Consider the following 21,337-nt stretch of genomic DNA (forward strand, 5'->3'; position numbering starts at 1 on the left):
GGATTTGCATTTCTTGATAGTGTTCACCAGTGATGAGCTGCCAAAATGCTAACAACCGGTTCCCTCCTCCTCCTCCTCACCCCATGAGGGGTCATGCCCCCCACCGGGACTCCTGCCCCATCCAACCCCCGCCAGGTTCCTTGACAGCCCCCCCCCCAGGACCCATGCCCTATCCACCCCCTTCCCTGTCCCGACTGCCCCTTGCCACCCCATCCAACTCCTTCTCTGATTCCTGATGGCACCCGGGGACCCCTACCCCATCCAACCACCCCTTCTCTCTGTCCCCTGACTGTCCCTGGAATCCCTACCCCTAACTGCCCCCCACTGCCCCATCCAACCCCTGCTCCTTTCTGACTGCCTCCCCCCGACCCTTGCCCCGTTCAATCCCCCTGTTCCCTGCCCGCTGACCGCTCTGACACTATTCCATTTCCTCCCCCCAACTCCCCTGCCCTCTATCCAACACACCCTCCCTGTTCCCTTACCATCCTACCTGGACCCGGGGCCAGCTCCGGGGGCCGGGCAGGCAGGAGAAGCGCCGCCCGGCTGGACCCGGCCCCGGGGGGCCGGGCAGGCAGGAGCCGCCCCAGCTGGACCCAGCCCGGGCAGGCAGAAGCTGCCCATCCCCACTGGACCCGGCCCCGGCAGGCAGAAGCCGCCCACCCCACTGGACCCGGACCCGGGGCCGGACAGGCAGGAGCCGCACCCACCCCGGCTGGACCCGGGCTGGGCAGGCAGGAGCCGCGCCCCGCGGTTGGACCCGGGGCCGAGCAGGCAGGAGCCGCACGCCCGGCCCGCTGGACCCGGGCCGGGCAGGCAGGATTACATGATAATCAGTAAGAACAGAAGGCACAGACATCATTACAAGTAAAACAAACAAAACAAGCTTTCTAGTGACTAAAACTTAACTTCATAGAGTTACAATATTTATCTAAGCAGGCAAGGTCCCAGACGGGTGTTGTGTGAGGAGCTGTGTAGGCCCGAAAAGGCGTCCTGCTGGGCAAGGGCAGGTGAGGAGGGCCAGGGCTGTTGCTGCGGCCAAAGCCTTTGGGAAGCAGAAGAGGACCAGGGGTGTTGTTGCCTGCTGGGGCCCATGCGACGGTGTAGGTGTACGCTGACCATAGCTGGTCTGTGGGAGGTGAAGCCACTCACCCTGCCCCTTTCCTTGTTAGTATAGTGGTGAGTATCCCCGCCTGTCACGCGGGAGGCCGGGGTTCGATTCCCCGACGGGGAGGGTGACCCCTTTTGAAGGGGGGACAAAGAAATCCCTGGCCTGCCCGCCACATGCCTTGCATTCTGCTTCGACCGCCACTTCCCTTCGCACCCCGCACTGATAGCTTTCACCTCCAGAGAGACAATTACCTCGCAAGGACACGCTCGCTCTGTCCTTCCCCCCCCCGGGCCCAGCTTCGGGGCCTGCATGTGGGGGCACGTTTCAGAGCGGTAAAGGGAAATAGGCTGCCCAGGGGCATGAGCAGTGATTTCCCAACACCCCCCCCAGTTTTGTGAACTAGTTTCATGCCAAACCTGGTGGCTGAACTTCGCTACTTTGTCCTCCCCCACAACTATTTCACATTGAGGACAATATATATCTTCAAGTCAGCGGCACTGCTATGGGTACCCACATGGCCCCACACTATGCCAACATTTTCATGGCTGACTTAAAATAACGCTTCCTTAGCTCTCGTCTCCTAATGCCCCTACTGTACTTGCACTACACTGAAGACATCTTCATCATCTGGACTCATGGAAAAGAAGCCCTTGAGGAATTCCACCATGATTTTAACAATTTCCATCCCACCATCAACCTCAGCCTAGATCAATTCACTCAAGTGGTCCATTTCCTTGACAGTACTGTGCTGATAAGCGATGGTCACATAAACACAACCCTATACCGGAAACCCACTGACCGCTGTACTTACCTACATGCCTCCAGCTTCCATCCAGGACACCCCACATGATCCATTGTCTATGGCCAAGCTCTAAGATACAACCGTATTTGCTCCAATCCCTCAGACAGAGATAAACACCTACAAGATCTCTATCAAGCATTCTTAAACTACAATACTCACCTGCTGATGTGAAAAAACAGGTTGACAGAGCCAGAAGAGTACCCAGAAGTCACCTACTACAAGACAGGCCCAACATAGAAAATAACAGAACACCACTGGCCTTTACATTCATCCCCCAATTAAAACCTCTCTAGCAAATCATCAAAGATCTACAACCTATCCTGAAAGATGATCCCTCACTTTCCCAGATCATGGGAGACAGGCCAGTCCTTGCTTACAGACAACCCCCAAACCTGAAGCAAATCCTCACCAGCAACCACAGAACAACAACACTAACCCAGGAATCTATCCTTGCAACAAAGCCCGATGCCAACTCTGTCCACATATCTATTCAAGTGACACCATAATACGACCTAATCACATCAGCCATGCCATCAGGGGTTCGTTCACCTCCACATCTACCAATGTGATATATGCCATTATGTGCCAGCAATGCCCCTCTGCCATGTACATTGGCCAAACCAGACAGTCTCTGTGCAAAAGAATAAATGGGATGCAAATCAGACGTCAGGAAATATAACATTCAAACACCAGTAGGAGAACACTTCAACCTCTGGCCGTTCAGTAACAGATTTAAAGGTGGCAATTTTGCAACAGAAAGCTTCAAAAACAGACTCCAACGAGAAACTGATGAACTTGATATGCAAACTAGATACAATCAATTTAGGCTTAAATAGAGACTGGAAATGGCTGAGCCATTACACACATTGAATCCATTTCCCCATGTTAAGTATCCTCACACCTTCTTGTCAAACTATCTTAAATGGGTCATCTTGATTATCACTACAAAAGTTTTTTTTCTCCTGCTGAGAATAGCTCATCTTAATTAATTAGCCTCTTAGGGTTGATTGGGCAACTCCCACCTTTTCATGTTCTCTGTGTGTATGTGTGTGTGCTTATACATATATCCTAACTATATGTTCCATTCTATGCATCCGATGAAGCCATTTATCAACATTGAATTTCATCTGCCATTTTGTTGCCCAATCACCCAGTTTTGTGAGATCCCTTTGTAACTCTTCGCAGTCTGCCTGGGACTTAACACTCTTGAACAGTTTTGTATCAGCTGCAAATTTTGTCACCTCACTGTTTACCCATTTTTCCAGATCATTTATGAGTATGTTGAACAGTAATGGTCCCAGTACTGACCCCTCTGGGATACCACTATTTCTCTCTCTCCATTCTGAAAACTGATAATTTATTCCTACCCTTTGTTTTCCAAGATTTTAACCAGTTACTGATCCATGAGAGGACTTCCCTCTTATCCCATGATGGCTTACTTTTCAAAAGTCAATTTAAATTAAATACATTTTTTTTAATTATATATATTTTTAGAAATCTAGACCTGTTATGTGTAACTTGCATTATCCTTATATTAAATTTGCATTATCCTAACAAAACATTTACTTTATTCACATCTCTTTTATATATCTCATTGGCCCTGACAACCCCCCCCCCCCGTAAATTCAAACACCCCCCCTAATTTCAATTCCTGGGGAAACTACTGGGCGCCGCCTCTTGCCTGGCGAGAAGCCGCAGCACCAGGGGGGGGGGCGGGGGGTCACAGGGCGCGATGGGTTTCTGCACACCTCTGTTTTCTGCCGGTCGAAGGGTGACGGTTCCTGCCCGTGGGGGCCAGGGGGTCCCGATGGCAGCTGGGGGCTCTGGCATCCACCTGTGGCAGCTGGGAGCTACAGGGCCATCTGCAATGGCCGGGGGCTGCGGCTTCTCCTCACCCCCCCGGTGACTGGGAGCTCCCGGCTCTGCCTGCAGTGTCTGAGAGCTGAGGGCTCCCTCTCTTGCCTGTGGGGTCTGGGAGCTCCAGGGTCTTCGGAGCTGCAGGGTCTATTAGCAATGACATGGGGCTGCAGGGTCCTCACACCATCAAGGCCTGTTGGGAAATCCTGGGTCCATCCGCAGCGGCTGGGAGCTCTGGGGTCACTCGTAGGAGCTGCAGGGTCCATACGCAGTGGGGTGGGGCTGCGGGGGCTCCCCGGCCACCCATGGCTGCTGGGAGCTCCTGGGTCTGCCTGTGGGGGCTGTGGGGAGATGTGGGGTTTGGGGTGGAGGAGGGGGCTCCAGCCTGCAGGATGGGGCCGAGGGATTCAGAGTGCAGGAGGGGGCTGTGGGTTGAGGCAGGGGGTCGGGGTCCAGGACTGGGTGATGGCTCTGGGGTGGGGGCAGGGATGATGGGTTCCAGGTGTGGGAGGAAGCTCTGGGCTGGGGCAGAAGTTTGAAGTGCAGGGGGGTGAGGGCTCTGGGGTGCAAGAGGGGGCTCTGGGTTTGGGGGGGTCCAGGGCTGGGGCAGGGGGTTGGGGTGCAGACTTACCTCGGGCGGCTCCTGGTCAGCGGTGCAGCAGGGGGGACCTACTGGCCACTTCCAGGGCACAGCGCGGTGCCCTAGGACACGTAGGGACCAGCCTGCCTGAGCCCCGCAGCACCGCTGACCGGACTTATAACGCAGTCATCCGACTGGGAGCTCCAGGGTCCCCCTGTCCCATGTGGTGGCTGGGAGCTCTGGGATCCACCCACAACAGCTGGGAGCTGTGGGGTCCATCCGTGGTGGCATGGGCCTGTGGGAGCCCCTTCTGACACTGGTGGCTGATAGCTGTGGGGCCCCCACCGGCCGACAGCTCCAGTCTTGCTGCCCCAGGGCTGAGGAGGAAAATGTCACTGAGATCTCTGAAAGTCACAGATTCTGGGACCCCCTTTATATAATCTTAGCCTTAATAGTTGTTGACTGTCTCTCTCAATCTAGTGGTCTGCTCTAGCGCAGATGGGACAGGGAAGACAGAAGCTCACCCCCCAGCACAGGTTTGGGCAGAAATGGCTCTTGGGCTATTTGCTGTGCATGCAGAGGACTTGTCTAGGCCAGTGGAGCAGCTCCGCCAGATGAGGAGCTGGAAGAAGGAGACCTGAGCAGCCTGGAGATTCCACTTTTTCTCCACAGCCACTGCCTGTCAGCAGGATTCCTCCTTCTCCTCAGTGAGACCAAATCTAAGCACCTAGACAGCCAGTCGGTCCGCTTCCTGAGCCTCCCTGCCAAAGTCCTGTACCTGGCTCCAGAGAATTGTCTCACATCTTGCTGGGAACTCGACTTCTTGTGCCCAGAGAGTCTCGGCCCCATTCAGTAGAGGACCTGAGAAACACAGTGTCTGCCTTTTCCAAAGAAGTGCTTGGAAAGGTTTTGCTTCTATGACTGTGTGGTCTAATGGATAAGGCATCTGACTTTGAATCAGGCAATTGAGAGTTCAAGTCCTGTTGTGATTGTGCAATTTTACCTTTGTGCTGAACGTCCTGCTCCCTTCAGGGCTGGAACCTCTTCTTGGCTGCTCAGGCCAATGCTCTGGCTTCAGCTAGAGCCCCGGGAAGGAGTTGGGGGTTGGGCGTCACAAAGGCATGAGCCCCAGGTGCTTCCAGTCTCGCCTTTGCCCTTCCTGACTTGCCAAAGAAAATGGGTGGCTGCCCGGGCTAGAGTGTGGAGCAATTTCCCTCTTCCAAGTGTGCGCCTGTCCCTGTGCTGGAAGGTACTTGCTACATAGCACCTTGGGAGCCTGGGTGTTTCTCTGCTTCTCGCCAGCTGGGGAAAAGCCTCCTGGGGTAAAATCTCCTGCCCCACTGCCAAAGTGAGCACCTGGAGTGGGAACGGTCAGAGGCCCCACCAGGGGGGCTGGCCCTGCTTTCCTACCGTCTTCTGATGTTGGCCACAGAGCATCAGCAGCTGGCTGTGGGTGGTTTTCAGTGGGGGTTCGGCATGCCAGGGAGCAGGGAGCAGCTTGGCTGGGTGTCTCTGTGGCTGTCTGCTGGCCACGCATAGGCATGGTTCTCCCCTCCTCTTGCCCTGCCCTTGGTTGCTCTGTGGCTTTTAAACCTTCCCTTGGATCTGTCAGCACCAGCTGCCTCTGCTCCAGGTGCCCAGAGGAGGAGAGGTGTGTTGGGCTCCAGCCTGGGACTCTGCCTCCCTCCTGCCTAGCCCTGACTATGAAGCCTGGCCCTGGCCCTCCTTCCTTTAAATGCCATATGGGCAAGAGGAAGAGTGTGACAGCTGCAGGGACCAAAGTTGTGGGCATCAGGTGAAGCAGTGAGAAACAACCATATGGTCAACCCACAGGACTCTCTAGCCAGACTGTTAAGCTCATTGAACCAGCCAGACCAAAGACCTATCTCCAGTGGGCATCAGTCACCCAGCAGGAGGGAAAAACCTCACTCTAGTTCATCCTGAGAGAGGGTAGCCAAGCACATTGAGCTCCAGGGGTTTGCAGCAAAATCACATATCTCCAGGAGGTCCCACTGACATTTGAACTCAGATTGCAGGATTCAAAGCCCAGAGTGCTGCCCATTACACCATGGGACCAGCTCTATGTGGGTGGCAGACATTGGGAACAAGGGGCCTGTCCCTAGAGCGTGTGGCCACTGCCAGAGCAAGTGTCCAGCCCGTGGTGTCCCTGCAGCACAGCCAGGGCCTGGGGAGGAGGCCTGGGACATGTGAGGGAGAGACTGTGACCTGCCCTGACCCTCCAGAGATGCTGGTTGTGATCTCCCTGCGCCGCAGAACAGGGTGACGTGTTTTCCTTTCCCATCTTTCCTTATGTTTTACATTGATTGCTGGGTAATAAATGGTGTTCGCTTGAAGCACATGCAATGAGGAGTGGGTCAGGGAAGTGCCCAGAGTGGAGACACTGTAGCCCTGTTCAAATGATCATGACAAGATTGGGGGGGTCAAGCCCCCCAGGATTCCTGGGCCCAGCCTTGTTGGGGTTACGAGGACTCTACCACACACCAGAGTAGAAAGAGCATCCTTGGGGTCAGGCAGCCTCTGGGTAAGGGGGTGGGGACTCAGATCCTTCCGCCAGCCAATTCCACTGGGGTCTTGTAAAATCCAGGGAAGTTCCCAACAATAGCCAGAACAGACTCTCCTTACACTTATGGTCTGTCCTCATTGCTTCTCTCTCTCCCTTCCCCTCATCTCTGCTGCTCCACCTCTGGGCTTTCTCAGCACCTGGCCCCACAGCACTTCCTGCCAGCCAGAGACTGCATGTTCTAGGCCTGCTCCTGTGGATGTGGCCTCTCTCCTGATTGCTAAGAAAAGGAACCTTTCCAGGAAATGGCCACAGCTTCTGGGAATCCAGCTGTGGCTGTGAACAGAATTTGGGTCCTGGCACACAAGGCTACTTAAAAGTAGAGTGCCCAGACAGGGGCTTGAACCCTGGACCCTCAGATTAAGAGCCCGATGCTCTACCAACTGAGCTACCTGGGCTTGTTGAAAAACATTTTCACCGTTCAGCACAAGAGTGAGCAGGCAGGCAAAAGAGAGGCAAAAAAAGTCCCAGGAACCCCTCCTCTTTCTGTTCAGCCACTGCCTGTCAGCAGGATTCCTCCTCCTCCTCAGGGAGACTAAATCTAAGCACCTAGACAGCAAGTCCATCTGCTGCACCCCAATTCCCCATGCCTGAGCCTCCCTACCAAAGTCCTTCATCTGGCTCCATAGAATTACACCTCACGTCTTGCTGGGAACTCGACTTCTTGTGCCCAGAGAGTCTCCCCCCCCTCAGTAGATGACCCAAGAAACACAGTGTCCACCTTTTCCAAAAAAGTGTGTGAAGTAGCTTTGCTCCTGTGTCTACGTGGTCTAATGACTAAGGTATCTGACTTTGGTTCAAGTGATTGAAAGTTCAAGTCACTTTACGGTTGTATTGCTGCAGTTTTACCATTGTGCTGAAAGTCCTGCTCCCTTCAGGGCTGGAACCTCTTCTTGGCCGCTCAGGCCAATGCTCTGGCTTCAGCTAGAGCCCTGGGAAGGAGTTGGGGGTTGGGTGTCACAAAGGCTGGGGCATGAGCCCCAGGTGCTTCCAGTCTCGCCTTTGCCGTTCCTGACTTGCCAAAGAAAATGGGCGGCTGCCCGGGCTAGCGTGTGGAGCAATTTCCCTCTTCCTAGTGTGCGCCTGTCCCTGTGCTGGAGGGGGGTTGCTACATAGCACCTTGGGAGCCTGGGTGTTTCTCTGCTTCTCGCCAGCTGGGGAAAAGCCTCTTGGGGTAAAAATCTCCTGCCCCACTGCAAAAGTGAGGACCATGAGTGGGAACAGTCAGAGGCTCCACCATGGGGGCTGGCCCTGCTTTCCTACTGTCTTCTGTTGTTGGCCACAGAGCATCAGCAGCCGCCCCGCATGGTGGTCTGCGGGTGGCCTTCAGTGGGGGTTTGGCATGGCAGGGAGCAGGGAGCAGGCTGGCCGGGAGTCTTGTTGCCTGTCTGCTGGCCACACATAGGCATGGGCCTGCCCTCATCTAGCCCCGCCCTCAGTTGGTCTGTGGCTTTTAAGCCTTCCCTTGGAGCAGTCAGCACCAGCCGCCTCTGCTCCAGGTGCCCAGAGGAGGAGAGGTGCTGGGCTCCAGCCTGGGACTCTGCCTCCCTATCAAGCCTGGCCCTGGCACTGCTTTCTTCAAGTGCCATGTGGGCAAGAGGAAAGGTGTGGCCACAAGCACCAAACTTGGGGGCATCAGGTGAAGCAGTGAGAATCCCACCCACCAGACAGCCACAGCCACTTCTGGACCCCAACCAAAGACCTGGCTCCAGTGGGGAAGGAGTCACCCAGCAGGAGGGAAATGATTCACTCTTATATAGGTGGAGCTAGGAAAGCACTTTGAGCACCAGATCTTTACCACCCACTAACACAAGGTCCTACTGACATTTGAACTCAGATTACAGGATTCAGAGTCCTGTGTATTACACCATGGGAGCAGCTTGTGCTGCCATCTCTGGACATTGGTGACGCTCACAAGACTGGCTTGTGTAAGGGGCTGTTGGCCCTTTACTAAAACTGAGTGGGTTTTTTTTGGTTGGCTAGTTCCCAATCCCAATAGAAGGGGGAAGGGTCAATGGGAAATCAGGACCCAGAGACTGACAGGCCCCTGGGGCAATGGTCACCAACTGGTAGGGAACAAGTGAGAATTTGTTAATGGAGAAAAATCCCTGGTGAAAATTGGCAAAGCTGTGGAGAGTTTGAAAAGTTCCAGTGAATTTACACATGAAGATACAAACAGAGAGACAAACACACACAGAGAGAATGAGAAAATCACAGACTGCACAGGCCCACACAGACATAAACAAAAACCAAACCCACACAGCACACAGAGGCATATACCCATAAGGGAAAGCCACACAAAACATAGAAAGAACAAATCCACACCAAAAATACAGCAAAAGCCCACAACAGGAAACACAAAACCCACATACCAAAAGAATACTAAGCAAAAAACAATCTGCATGCAAAAATCATACACACACCCACGCACACAAAACTATGCCAGGCATCCACCAAAATTGCACAGGACCCACATGCACATCAACACGACAGATGAACCGCCCCCCCCCAACATAGAGAAAGCCAGGCAGGGTTTGAGTCTCACAGCAAAGAGGGTGAGCACACAGGTGGTTTGGGGAGCAAAGACTGAGAGGGAGTTGGGGGCAGTGCTCTGGGCTCTGCTCGACCCCTCCTGACACAGGCGGCTGGTGGAGAGCAGAGCCTGGTAGATCTGTGGAATCTGCCCTGCTCTCTGTAAAGCAAGGGGACCTCGGTGTCTTCTGAGCTGCAATTGTATTTTCTGCAGGACAAAATGATTGATAGAAGCCATTTGCTTAAAGGAAACTAGCGCTGTAGGTGAGGTTTGAACTCACAACCTCAGCATGACTCCACTCAGTACTGCTCTGTAAGTACTGGGCACTAACCCATTGCACCTCTGGTGCCTAAGTGAGTGTCTTTTCTCCTTGATTCATCGATGGATTAGGGGTTGAGGGGGTTGCATTAGCTAAAACAAATCCATATTAAAGGCTGCAGGATGGCAGCAGCAGAGGTGGGAGCCTCCTTCCATGTGATAGAGCTGGTTGCCCCTTCCGTTGCTCAAGGGAAGGTTGGTGCTTTGAGCCCACCCGGTGCTGGAACGTCCCATGGGTGAGATTAATGGGACTCTAGAGAAGAGAAGAGAAGGGAGGGGAAGTCTTTTCTATCCCTGCCTAGCTCCATTGGTCTCCTGTGGCCCTTTCGGCTCTCTGCTCCCCTGTTGGGGAGATGCAGAGACAAGCCCCCATCTGGGTGAGTCACCGAGAGGCTGTGTCCCATGGTGTGTGGGGGGAGAGGGGGAGGGTTGGATTGGGCTCAAGGGGAGAAGGTTGTGTGTGGGGGAGGGGGAGGGTGTGTTCCTTAGGATAGAAATGATGGAAAACACAGGGGTAGTGACAGTGAAGCCCCGTGTCTGAGTGTTATGACCCTGTGTGGTGCTGCCGTTCACCTTCCCCTCCTATGGGCTCAGCTTTCATTGAATCCAGCATTTTTTCACCTGTCCTCACCACAGAGGTGTCGCACGTGCCTCAGCTACCGAGTGTCCCTCTTAGAGACGCCGAGGACTGGAACTGATTTCAGCTGCTGGACAGCTCTGCTAGGTCTTTATTCATTTGCACAGGAAAATGCTGAGTGTTTACATTCATTTCAAACCCCTGCCCCCCTGCTGGGGATTGGGGTGCAGGAGGGGTGCAGGCTCTGGGGGGAGTTTGGGTGCAGAACGGGTGGGTCTCTGGGAGGGAGTTTGGGTGGGGGAGGGGTTCTGGGGGGCAGGCTCTGGGATGGAGTTTGCAGCGCTGCAACAAGGGTGAGGCGAGTGAGGCACTTGCCTCGGGTGCGCAAAGTGGAGGGGCGCAGCTCTACCACGATCAGCGGCGCTTCGGCAGCAGCTCTACCGCTGCTGCTTCTTTGGCAGGAATTGGGCGGCAGGTCCTTCCCTCCGACAGGGACTCAGGGACCTGCCACCAAAGATCCTGGAGCCGGCCCTTGCCTCGGGCACAAAAATTCCTTGTTCTGGCTCTGGGAGTTTGGGTGCTGGGTGCAGGCTCCGGGCTGGGGCAGGGGGAACAGGAGGAGGGGTGGGGGTGCAGGCTCTGGGAGGGAGTTTGGGGGCTGGGGGGTGGGGAAGGAGGGCGTGCAGACTCTGGGAGGTGCCAGCAGCCACTGGAGCGAGCAGGCAGATGCTGCTCAGCTCCGCTGCACTGCCAGGGCCCCTGGGGGGGGGGAGCGCCTGGGGGCAGCAGGTGGGGCCAAGGGAGTGACCCGGTCCCAAAACTGCTGGAGCCCCACGGGCGAGACCTGGGGACCAGGACTGCCAGCCAGACAAACACCTTTAAGAGGAGGCGTCCCTCTGCCTGTCAAAAACTGATCTTCCTCCTTCAGTTCAGTGACAGCCTGAATTGTTCCTTATCCCGGCAGAGCCGGAGGACTGAAACAGCAACATCAAACCCCTGTGTAGCTCGCAGGACATAAACACTCCCTGGTGTCTGAGGAGATGTTTAGCTTTGCCCTTGGTCAACTACAAGGCTAAAGGGAAAGGAGGTGGCGCCAGGTATAAAGAGGGAAACACGACACAAGGTGGCTCCAAAATCTTTTGATGTACTTCTTATCAGCTGTGTATTGTTTTCTCTGGAGCCTAGGCCTTGACCAGGAAATTTGTACCTTAATAAAATAATCGACTGCCCCTGGTGAAGACAATGGACTTGACACCCACTGGGGTGTCCCTACACAGGTACAAGTACTAACAACAGTGGCTGCCTTTTAGCCATAGATTTTAATCAGGGCAATAAATTGATACAAACCCCTGTTAAATCATTTCTCAGCCCAAGTACTTCACCCACATTCCCTAGAGCATTGGGTCACCAAGTGGATGTTTCACTTCCTGCCTCAATTTCACACAGAGACACAATTTCCTTTGCACAGATCCATGAACAGCAAAACCTCCCTGTGTCTCTGGTCTGAGCCAGGGCGTTTGATTCCAGTGACCCCTTCTCTCCTGCAATGCGATGGTCAGACAGAGGGGTCGTGGCTCCTGCATCCCTGCCAGGGAGATATTGGCGCCGCTATTTCTTTCTGCTGCTGTTGTTAGTCCATGAAACATCAAGGGTGGAATGCAAGGCTGAGTTCATGCACCAGCCCCCTGAAAAAATTTCAGTGCCCCAGAGAAATCCTGCCGGCTGCTATTGGAACGATGTGCTGGAGATTTGACTAGGAAAGGGACTGTCTGAATCGTCAGAGTGGGGAATGAACAACAATCTACAGCAATGTCGTTCACACAAACACACTCCCATCCTGCTCCAGCCGGAAGGGAAATGGGCAGGAATTCTCGCTGTTCAGCCAAGGACACACTTACACTGATGTGCAGCCGTGAGTGTGCTGGGGAAGCTGGTCTGGGCAAACAATTTGAAGTGACAATTCAGTGAGAACAGAATTATGTAATGATACAGATGTACATCAAGTACTTGGGGCCGAGTGGTTAAGATGATGGACTAGAAATCCTTTGGGGTCTCCCCACGCAGGTTCGAATCCTGCCAATTACGCAAGTGCTGCACTGTTGTTACTGTTACCGTAGACTTAATACCTGAGCATCTAGAATGCAAACTAGAGCCACATCTACTTTCTCTTTGTCAACACTTACAATGCTGCTATAGCACTTTGGAGTAGACAATAACTGGAGGGGTTTTCCCATCTGTGTAATAGGTACATGGATTGAACAATTCTTCCTTTTCTTTAGCACTATCTAACCAGGACTTAGGTCACCTTAACTCTATGGGGTGGGGGGGGGGGTTTCACACCCTGAGAGACGTCGCTCTGCCAGTGAAGTGCCCAGCGTACACCAGCCCTTAGATCCCTCTTCGTATTTCAGTGCAGGCACTGACCTGTGAGAGGAAAACATCAGCTCACAAACTGAGGCCTTGGCTACACTTGCAAATTTGCAGCGCTGCAGCAGGGTGTGAAAACACACCCTCTCCAGCGCTGCAAATTGCGGCGCTGCAAAGCACCAGTGTGGTCAAAGCCCCAGAGCTGGGAGCGCGGCTCCCAGCGCTGTCCGTTATTCCCCACAGGGAGGTGGAGTACGGACAGCGCTGGGAGAGCTCTCTCCCAGCGCTGGCTCTTTGACTACACTTAGCGCTTCAAAGCACTGCCCCAGCAGCGCTGCCGTGGCAGCGCTTTGAAGTGCAAGTGTAGCCAAGCCACAGAGACTGAATTCCCCACATTTAATCTCGCTGCACTTTCCAGAAAGTCACGAAATTCAATTCATTCCTGCTAGGACAGAGAAAAAATAAGTGACATTACATTTTTGGCTTGGTTAAATAAAATAAGTGTTTAATTAATATAGTAAAAACTCTGGACTGATTCCTCTAACTAACACCACAGCGTGAAACAGGAACAGAGACAAAGCTTGTCAGTGACGACTAATTTCACAAATGATCTTCCCATTATTAATTTCCACGCTGCCCCTATTGGAGGTCTGGGCATCTCCAGTGTCATTGCTCTGCGTTCACCTTCCCCTAGAATTGTTCTCGGACATTCGCCTTCCTCTGCAGCGTGGGGCTCGGGTCACTTGCTGGAGGATTCCCTGCACCTCGAGGTCTTTAAGCCACCATTTGAGGACTTCAGTAACTCAGACATTGGGCAGGGGTTTCTTACAGGAGTGGGTGGGTGAGATTCTGTGGCCTGCATTGTGCAGGAGGTCAGACTAGATGATCATAATGGTCCCTTTTGACCCTAAGTCTATGAATCTATGAATCTAGTCCCAAATTTGGAAAATTGTGCAGTTCAGAATGTGAATAGTGACCCCGGCTCCTTCCTGCACCTGCTCTACATTGCTCCACAGCAGCTTCTCCAGCTGCAGAGTCACCCCAGCACGGCAGTGCAGCCGCCCAGGGTTCAGCAGGGGCCCCTGGCAAGGACAGTGGGTGCAGCTAACAGCCCAGTGTGCCTGGCCCTGAGGCAGCGGTAAAAAAGCAACACACCCCCCACCCCAGAAATACAGAGACTGAATTCCTTAACTTTAACATCATGACCCCCTGTAGAAAGCTACATGTGTCAGTTGTAGTTTCACAGAGAGATGCAAAAATCAAGTGACACCAATTTTTAAGTTGAGTAAATAAAGTTGAGGAGATAGTTATTAACCTCACAAAAATACACTAAAGATCCCTCAACATAACACCTGAAGGTGAAATATGAACAGAGACAAACCTTGTCAGCAAAGGCTCATTCCCCAAACGATCCTCAAAATGTTACTAATTCCCACCCCTCCTCCACAGGAGCTCTGTGCAGTGTAGCTGTTCTGCAGGCAGCTTCCCATTCAATGCTGTTGTGGGACATTCCCAGGCCTGGAAATGTATGAACTTCAGAATTTGAAGAGCAAACCTGGCTCCCCGCACCAGGTGGGATTTGAGTGTTTTGTCCCTGTCACTTAGTCTGTGTCAATAGTACAGACGCCCTGGGCAGGACTCCAGGCTCTGCTTGAGGGATCCTGGCACAGGGGCTGGTGGGGGAGAAAGGATTGTAGATTCTCACCTGTGCTCTGGAGAGGAGGTAATAATTGAAGGGGACATTTTTGACTCCTCCCCTGGGCTGGAATTCTACCTTCCACAGGACAAATGAGGGGGTGATGCCACTTGGTTAATGAAAACCAGTGCTCTAGGTGAGGTTTGAACTCACAACCTCAGCATAGCTCCTCTCAGCACTGTCCTATAAGTAATGTGCAAAACTGGAGCACTTATTAATTGTGGTGCTCCGAGATGCCTAGGTTGATGTGCTCTATACACAGCCAGTCTGGATTCTGCGGGAGTTTCCTTTCTCTGAGCAGGCTGTCTGCAGGGCAAGAAGCTCATGCAGCTTCAACCTTCCTGGGTCTGACCCTTGAGCATTCAGTATCCCTGTCCCACCAGCGGCATCCTGCTGTGTGACCGCACATGACTAAGCAAAGAGAATGAACCCCAAATCCCCCCTGTGCTTTGGGAGCCAGGTTTGCTGTGGGAATTCTGTAGTTCAGATGACTTCACGCCTGGGCATTGTGATTCTTTACCAGTTTCTCTGGTATTACTGTGCTCCCAGCTGAGATAGCTGAGTGGTTAAGGCGTTGGAGTTAAAATCCAAGAGGGTTTCCCTGCGCAGGTTCAAATCCTGCTCACAGCGAGACCTGTGTTTTAGCCAGTCTCTAACCCGGGCAACACCTCTGTACAACCCCCTGAGACACTCTCAATTCTCTCCCCACCCCAAGTAAATCCTGTTCTGCCCCTTTCATGGAGATCCCTGGGACACCCCCTCACCCTGTGTCCCTGAGGGGTCAGGCAAACTCTCAGCACCTGAAGCCTCTGCCACTCACCTGGTGCCCCATAGATCAGCCAGAGCCCTGGTTCTGCTCCTCCCTCTAGGGTGTGAAAGGAGCTGAGTCAGCGACTCCATGGGAGCTATGGGGCTGCAGAACCAAGAGAGAAAAAATAGGTGATCAGCTTTTCAGTCGGGGGCTGGAGGCACTGGGCAGAGAGGGGGAGGAGCAGGGAGAGGAAGAGGTGGGGGAGGGAGAGGAATGGGGCAGGAAGGTGCAGGGTGGGAAGAGATGGGACAGGGGTGGGGGCTTGGGGGAAGGGGTGGAGTGGGGGCAGGGCCTGGGGAGGAAAGGGGGGATTTGTCCCAGGCCCTGCACCCCTCTAGGGCCGGCCCTGATGGGAAGCACCGACTATCACAGTGACAATAACACTGACCAGCCTTGCGGGGGAGGCTGAGGGAGATCCGCACTCACCAGGTCTCTTCTCTCCCCCACGGTGAGCCAGACACTGCTCTCTCCTGGCTCTCACTCTAGCAGCTGGACGCCAAGGAGCCATTTCCCCACAGGAAGTGCATTGAGTGCCCCTGTGGTGTGGGGGGGCTGGCGCTGCTGCTGCCTGTGGGGCTGGCAGGTGGGCTGATGTCTGCACAGACTCTCAGCTGCCAGGCCGGAGGGGGCACTTGGGACCTTACCAGACTGGCTCAGTGAAGACGGGGGGCTGACAGAGCAATACAGATGCTCTCCTGAGCACGGAGCAGCAGCCGCCCACACAGCCAGGCAATGAGCATTTCCCACAGCCTGGAGCCGAGGGGGAGGCGGCAGCTGTTGTTCCAGCTCCTCAGGGACAGGCCCTGTCAGCCAACAGCCACTTCTTACTCCCCACAGCTAAGGGCGCCGGGTTCCTCCGGTGGGGCTGTGGAGCAGCCGTTCGTTTTCCTGTTCGCACTCCCCTGCGGTGTGAAAATCGGGGAGGGGAGGCAGAAGCCCCACGTCCCTCCCGAAATGACGCCCAGTGGGGGAAGCCAGGACAACAGGGGGGGGCGGCAAGTGGTGGCCAGACTCTCACCGCCAGGGTCCATAGGCGGCAGGTTTGTATAATTTTTGGTGGGGCCCAAAATGGTGGTGCCCCCCCGCTCCCGCCCTGTAAGCCGATATAAAATGAAGCTACAACGCGTCAGTGCCACAAGATTACAAGGGTCAATTAAAAGTGGAAAGTCAGAAGCAGCACTTGCCTACTTCAATATACAGTATTATATTTTGTTGCATCTGTTGTGATGAAGTGGGAATGTTCTTAATATTTTCTCTGAATACTGTGTGGGTGCCTCAGTTTCCCCTGCAAGATGCCAACTGAAGGTGTTGGGGACAAAGAGATCAGGTGGCGTCCTTGTCCAGAAGAGACACAGAGGCCAGAGGAGGGAGTGTCAGTTTGGAGCTGGCTGGGGAAATTGGGAGAGACCCAGAACTTGGTTCTGGGCTCCCCACCCCCCAAGATGGACCTGACAGAGGGGTTCTGTTTTCTGTACCAACAAGCTCTGTTTAAACTGTGTTCCCGTCATCTAATAAACCTTCTGTTTTACTGTCTGGCTGAGAGTCACATCTGACTGCAGAGTTGGGGTGCAGCGACCTCTGGTTGCCCCAGGACCAGCCTGGGCAGACTCACTTTGGAAAGTGCATGACGTGGAAGGGCATGCTGAATGCTCCGAGGTCAGACCCAGGAAGGTGTAAGCTTCTTGCCCTGGAGACAGTCTGCTCCGAGAGGAGGCTCCCCCAGAGTCCTGACTGGCTTTGTATGGAGATGTTCCAAAGCATCACAGCATCCCCTTCCACACCGTGCACTTCCCAGAAGTCCGCACAGGCACTGACACTCCCTCCTCCGGCCTTTGTCTCTTTTCCAGGCATTAGGAGGCCACCTGATCTCTCTGTTCTCCAACACCTTCAGTTGGCACCTTGCAGGAAACTGATTTGGGAGAAATGAAGTAAAGCTGCCCAAACCGAGCTTGAGCACTCCTGAAGTTTGAGGTGTTCAAATCTGGAAGGCAGGTGCTGGGGTGGGAGAGGGCTGTGGGCTCCATGGGGGAGCATGGCAGCAACTGTCTGGAGCTGCATGGAGCCAGATACGCTGGTCTGAGTGGCACAGTAAGCAGTTTGGGGGTTGGAGAAGAGGTAGGGAGTTCCGGGGGGCAGTCAAGGGACAAGGAGCAGGGGGAGTTGGATGGGGCAGAGGTTCGAAGGGGCAGTCAGGGGACAGGCAGCAATTGGATAGGCATGGGAGTCTAAAAGGTTTATCAGGGGACAGGTAGGGGTGCGGTCCTGGGGAATTTGGGTGGGGTCTCAGGAGGGGGCAGTTGGGGACAAGGAGAAGGGAGGCTTAGATAGGGGCTGAGGTCCCAAGGGGCAGTTAGGGGCAGGGGTCTCGGGAGGGGGTAATTGGGGAACAAGGACCAGTGGGGCTTAGATAGGGGGTGGAGGTTCTGGGGGGCAGTTGGGGCAGGGGTCTGGGGAGGGGGCAATCAGCGGACAGAGGCTGGGATTCAAAGGGCTCTGGGCTGCTGGCAGCCGCGGGGATCCCAGAGCCCTTTAAATCCCAGCCCCGGCTGGGAGTCAGAGGACTCTGGGCTGCCTGCAACCGCAGGGAGCCCAGAGCCTTTTAAATCCCAGCCGGGGCGGGAATCAGAGGGCTCTGGGCTGCCCGCTGCGGCGGGGAGCCCAGAACCCTTTAAATCTCAGCCGCTGCTGGGATTTAAAGGGCTCTGGGCTGCCTGCAACCGCGGGGAGCCCGCAGCCCTTAAAAACTCAGCCGCGGCAGGGATTTAAAGGGCTCTGGGCTGCCTGCAACCGGGGGGAGCTGAGACCCTTTTAAATCCCAGCCGCGGCCGGGAATCAGAGGGCTCTGCGCTGCCCGCTGCGGCGGGGAGCCCAGAGCCCTTTAAATCTCAGCCGCGGCTGGGATTTAAAGGGCTCTGGGCTGCCTGCACCCGCGGGGAGCACAGAGCTTTTAAAATCCCAGCCGCGGCCGGGAATCAGAGGGCTCTGGGCTGCCTGCAACCGCGGGGAGCCCAGAGCCTTTTAAATCCCAGCCGCGGCCGGGAATCAGAGGGCTCTGGGCTCCCCGCCGCGGCGGGCAGCCCAGAGCCTTTTAAATCCCAGCCGCGGCCGGGAATCAGAGGGCTCTGGGCTTCCCGCTGCAGCAGGCAGCCCAGAGCCCTCTGATTCCCGGCGGCTGGGATTTAAAGGGCTCTGGGCTGCCTGCAAACGCGGGGAGCGCAGAGCCTTTTAAATCCGAGCTGCGGCCGGGAATCAGAGGGCTCTGGGCTGCCTGCAACCGCGGGGAGCGCAGAGCCTTTTAAATCCGAGCCGCGGCCGGGAATCAGAGGGCTCTGGGCTGCCTGCAAACGCGGGGAGCCCAGAGCCTTTTAAATCCCAGCCGCCGCCGGGAATCAGAGGGCTCTGGGCTGCCTGCAACCGCGGGCAGCCCAGAGCCTTTTAAATCCCAGCCGCAGCCGGGAATCAGAGGGCTCTGGGCTGCCTGCAACATTGGTGGGGCAGAGCCCCTGCTTGGGATTTATTCATGGGGCTAAAGCCCCAGAGCCCCATATAAGTCGGCGCCTATGCCAGGGTCTAGTCTAGCTCAGGGTCCAGCTCAACTTCCTCCCCGCGCCACTGGCCCCCAGTCCCCTTCCACCACCAGGTCAACCCGGGCACTAGGGCAGGAACGGGGTGAGGCAGCAAGTCAAGCTGAGCAAGGCAGGCAAAAGCGAGTCTTGTCTTCATGGGCCGCTCCCAATGACGTCCTTTTTGTGTGCAACTGCTGCAAAAATATCTCGGGCAGAGAAGCAACAGGCCAAAATCCTTCCCTACAGCTGCTAAAGTAGCTCAGTTGGGAGAGCGTTAGACTGAAGTTCTAAAGGTCCCTGGTTCAATCCCAGGCTTTGGCAGGTCATTTCATCTCTCTTTGTGCAGGGGCCTGTATCCAAGATGAACAGGCCTGGCCTGGGGCAAAGCAATGTTGGGAGCCCCTTCTGCTTAAAAAAAGTTTCAATACTGTATTTTCATGGGGCCACTGCCCGGCCTGGGACAAATTGCCCCACTTGCCTCCCCTCTGGGTGGCACTGAAGGTGAGTCTCTCATCTTGGGCTCTGCAGTAGGAAAACATAGAATGGGCTTCTGCCCCTAGTTAGCCCACCTGACCTTTAACAAGGAGAGATGGGAGCTGCCTTTCCCAACATGGCAGGGAGAGAGCAAGGCAGGTTGACCCTCAGGAATGGTGCCAGAGGGCTGCTGGGCAGTGACAGGCAGGTAGAGGGGATGAAAACTCCTCTGCGCAGCTGAGCATGGGCAGTACCAGGGAAGGGGCATCTGTAAAAGTGGCCATGTGGATGGGATTTGGGGGCCCAGGAGGAGGTGCTTGATGTTCAGTGCCGTGGAGCAGCTGGACTTGGCCATGGTGAGCGTTCAGGAAATGCACATTAGCAACTCTAGGGTAGATCAATGGGCAGAGGGTGATGGGAGGAGGAAGGGCCTCCTGGCCAGGGAAGAAGGATGGGGCTGAGTCTTGTTTTTCACATTCGTGGTGCGAGTACAGAAGGGGCTGGAGCTCCGACCAGGGAGGGCATTACTGGTGGGCTTTATGCTCTGTGGCACTGGTTACCGCTATATTAGTATGTATGGTCCCCAGTTAAGGCTTGAGAGGGAAGATCAAAGGCTCCCTTCCTCTGGACTGCATGATGTTCGTTGTTGTTGTTGGGGGGGATTTTAATTGTGTCAGCCAGCCTGAGCACCGCTGGTCCCATTTTCCCAACGGTCAGAGGAAACGTTTTTACAATGAGCACTACCTGGCGCAGGTCGGCTTAGAGGAGCTCACTCCAGCCACAGAGGGGGTTCACCTTTCTGCGGGGACAGGCCAGGACTCGCATTGACCGGATTTATGCTTAGCTTTTGTGTCTTTAGCACGTTGCTTCTCAGATTCTTTCTTGGCCTGACTTGTTACACTTTGACACTTAACAGGCCAGAGTTTGTGCACCTTCCTATTATCCTCACTAGGATCTGATTTCCAAATTTTGAGGAATGACTTTTTGCCTCTAACAGCCTCCAGTACTCGGCCGTTTACCTAGAGTGGCGTTCTGCTGGTCGTCCTATTGTCGTTTCTGATTTAGGGCAAACGTTTCATCTGAGCCTCTAATTGCAGTGTTTTTCAACAGTCTGCATGCTGCTTGCAGGCACCTAACACTTGTGACAGCAGCTCCTTTTAATTCCCACCTAACCATCTGTACTTATGCCGATAGGTCGACTTTAGGTCTTTAACTTTGAGCGGTAGCTGAGAAGATGGTAAATCGGGCAGAAACCCATTCGACAAACCTCTTCATTTCCTTGTTATTTCCTGACTTCTTCATTCATCCCCTTTTCCTTATTTCCTGGCTGAGGCGGCGGCCTGCCAGGGAGCTCCCCAGCACCTCTGGCTGCCTGGGCTGAAGGCAAGAGGCAGGCCTGGGGGTGGTGAGGGCCTCCTCCCAGAATGAGGCCGCAGTGCTTCCTGGTCCCTTTTTCCCACCCACACCAGCAGGCAGCTGCTGCGGGAGAACACGAGGGAGCCCTCAGGATGCTAGGCAGCGCTGTGTTGCTGTCAGGGGAAAGAGCCTTCTTCTCTAAAGATGGCTGGCAGAAATGTGGTGCTCAGCTCTGTCAGCGACCTGCCCAGTAGCCTAACTGCCAGGGGATGCAGACATTTCTGTAAGGTGCAGAAAGAGGGTATTTGGCTTCCAAATTAATATGAGAAATATGCATTATGAGATGGAATTTCCATTCTTCCATCAGGGCCCCAGTGGCCTAATGGACAAGGCAATGGCTTTCTAAGTCAGAGATTGTGGGTTCGAGTCCCATCTGGGGTGAAAAACTGCCTTCTTCCTGTATATTGCAAAGAAACTTTGGCCTTATTTTCACCAAGGAAGCTGGGAGATGGTTGAACACAAAATACTGCATCTTGGGAACAATCCCCCAGAAATGGCACCTTGACAAATGCTTTCTAAACCCGTCAGTAGCAAACAGTTAATACTAGTGTTTGTCTGAGACTAGAGGGAAGGGGAGTATTTACTCCAACACCTCAGTGAGTGAAACAGAGGGAAAGAGCAAGGCTGTTCTGAAAGAGAATGGATCTGTCT

The 21,337-nt window shown here is 54.4% G+C and overlaps 5 non-coding genes across 5 annotated transcripts; 4 read left to right on the forward strand and 1 right to left on the reverse strand.

Annotated features, from left to right (window-relative positions):
• Positions 1 to 1,159: 1,159 nt before the first annotated feature.
• TRNAD-GUC lies at positions 1,160 to 1,231 on the forward strand. Its single transcript has one exon. It is a non-coding gene; the product is annotated as a tRNA-Asp (tRNA).
• A 6,022-nt stretch (positions 1,232 to 7,253) lies between these two features.
• On the reverse strand, positions 7,254 to 7,326 carry TRNAK-CUU. The gene has a single exon. It is a non-coding gene; the product is annotated as a tRNA-Lys (tRNA).
• A 7,641-nt stretch (positions 7,327 to 14,967) lies between these two features.
• On the forward strand, positions 14,968 to 15,049 carry TRNAL-UAA. Its single transcript has one exon. It is a non-coding gene; the product is annotated as a tRNA-Leu (tRNA).
• Positions 15,050 to 19,044: 3,995 nt separating this feature from the next.
• On the forward strand, positions 19,045 to 19,117 carry TRNAF-GAA. The gene has a single exon. It is a non-coding gene; the product is annotated as a tRNA-Phe (tRNA).
• Positions 19,118 to 20,994: 1,877 nt separating this feature from the next.
• TRNAR-UCU lies at positions 20,995 to 21,067 on the forward strand. Its single transcript has one exon. It is a non-coding gene; the product is annotated as a tRNA-Arg (tRNA).
• Positions 21,068 to 21,337: the final 270 nt, after the last annotated feature.

Source organism: Mauremys reevesii, linkage group 23 (genome assembly GCF_016161935.1).
Source record: "Mauremys reevesii isolate NIE-2019 linkage group 23, ASM1616193v1, whole genome shotgun sequence".
Classification (NCBI taxonomy): Eukaryota; Metazoa; Chordata; order Testudines; family Geoemydidae; genus Mauremys; species Mauremys reevesii.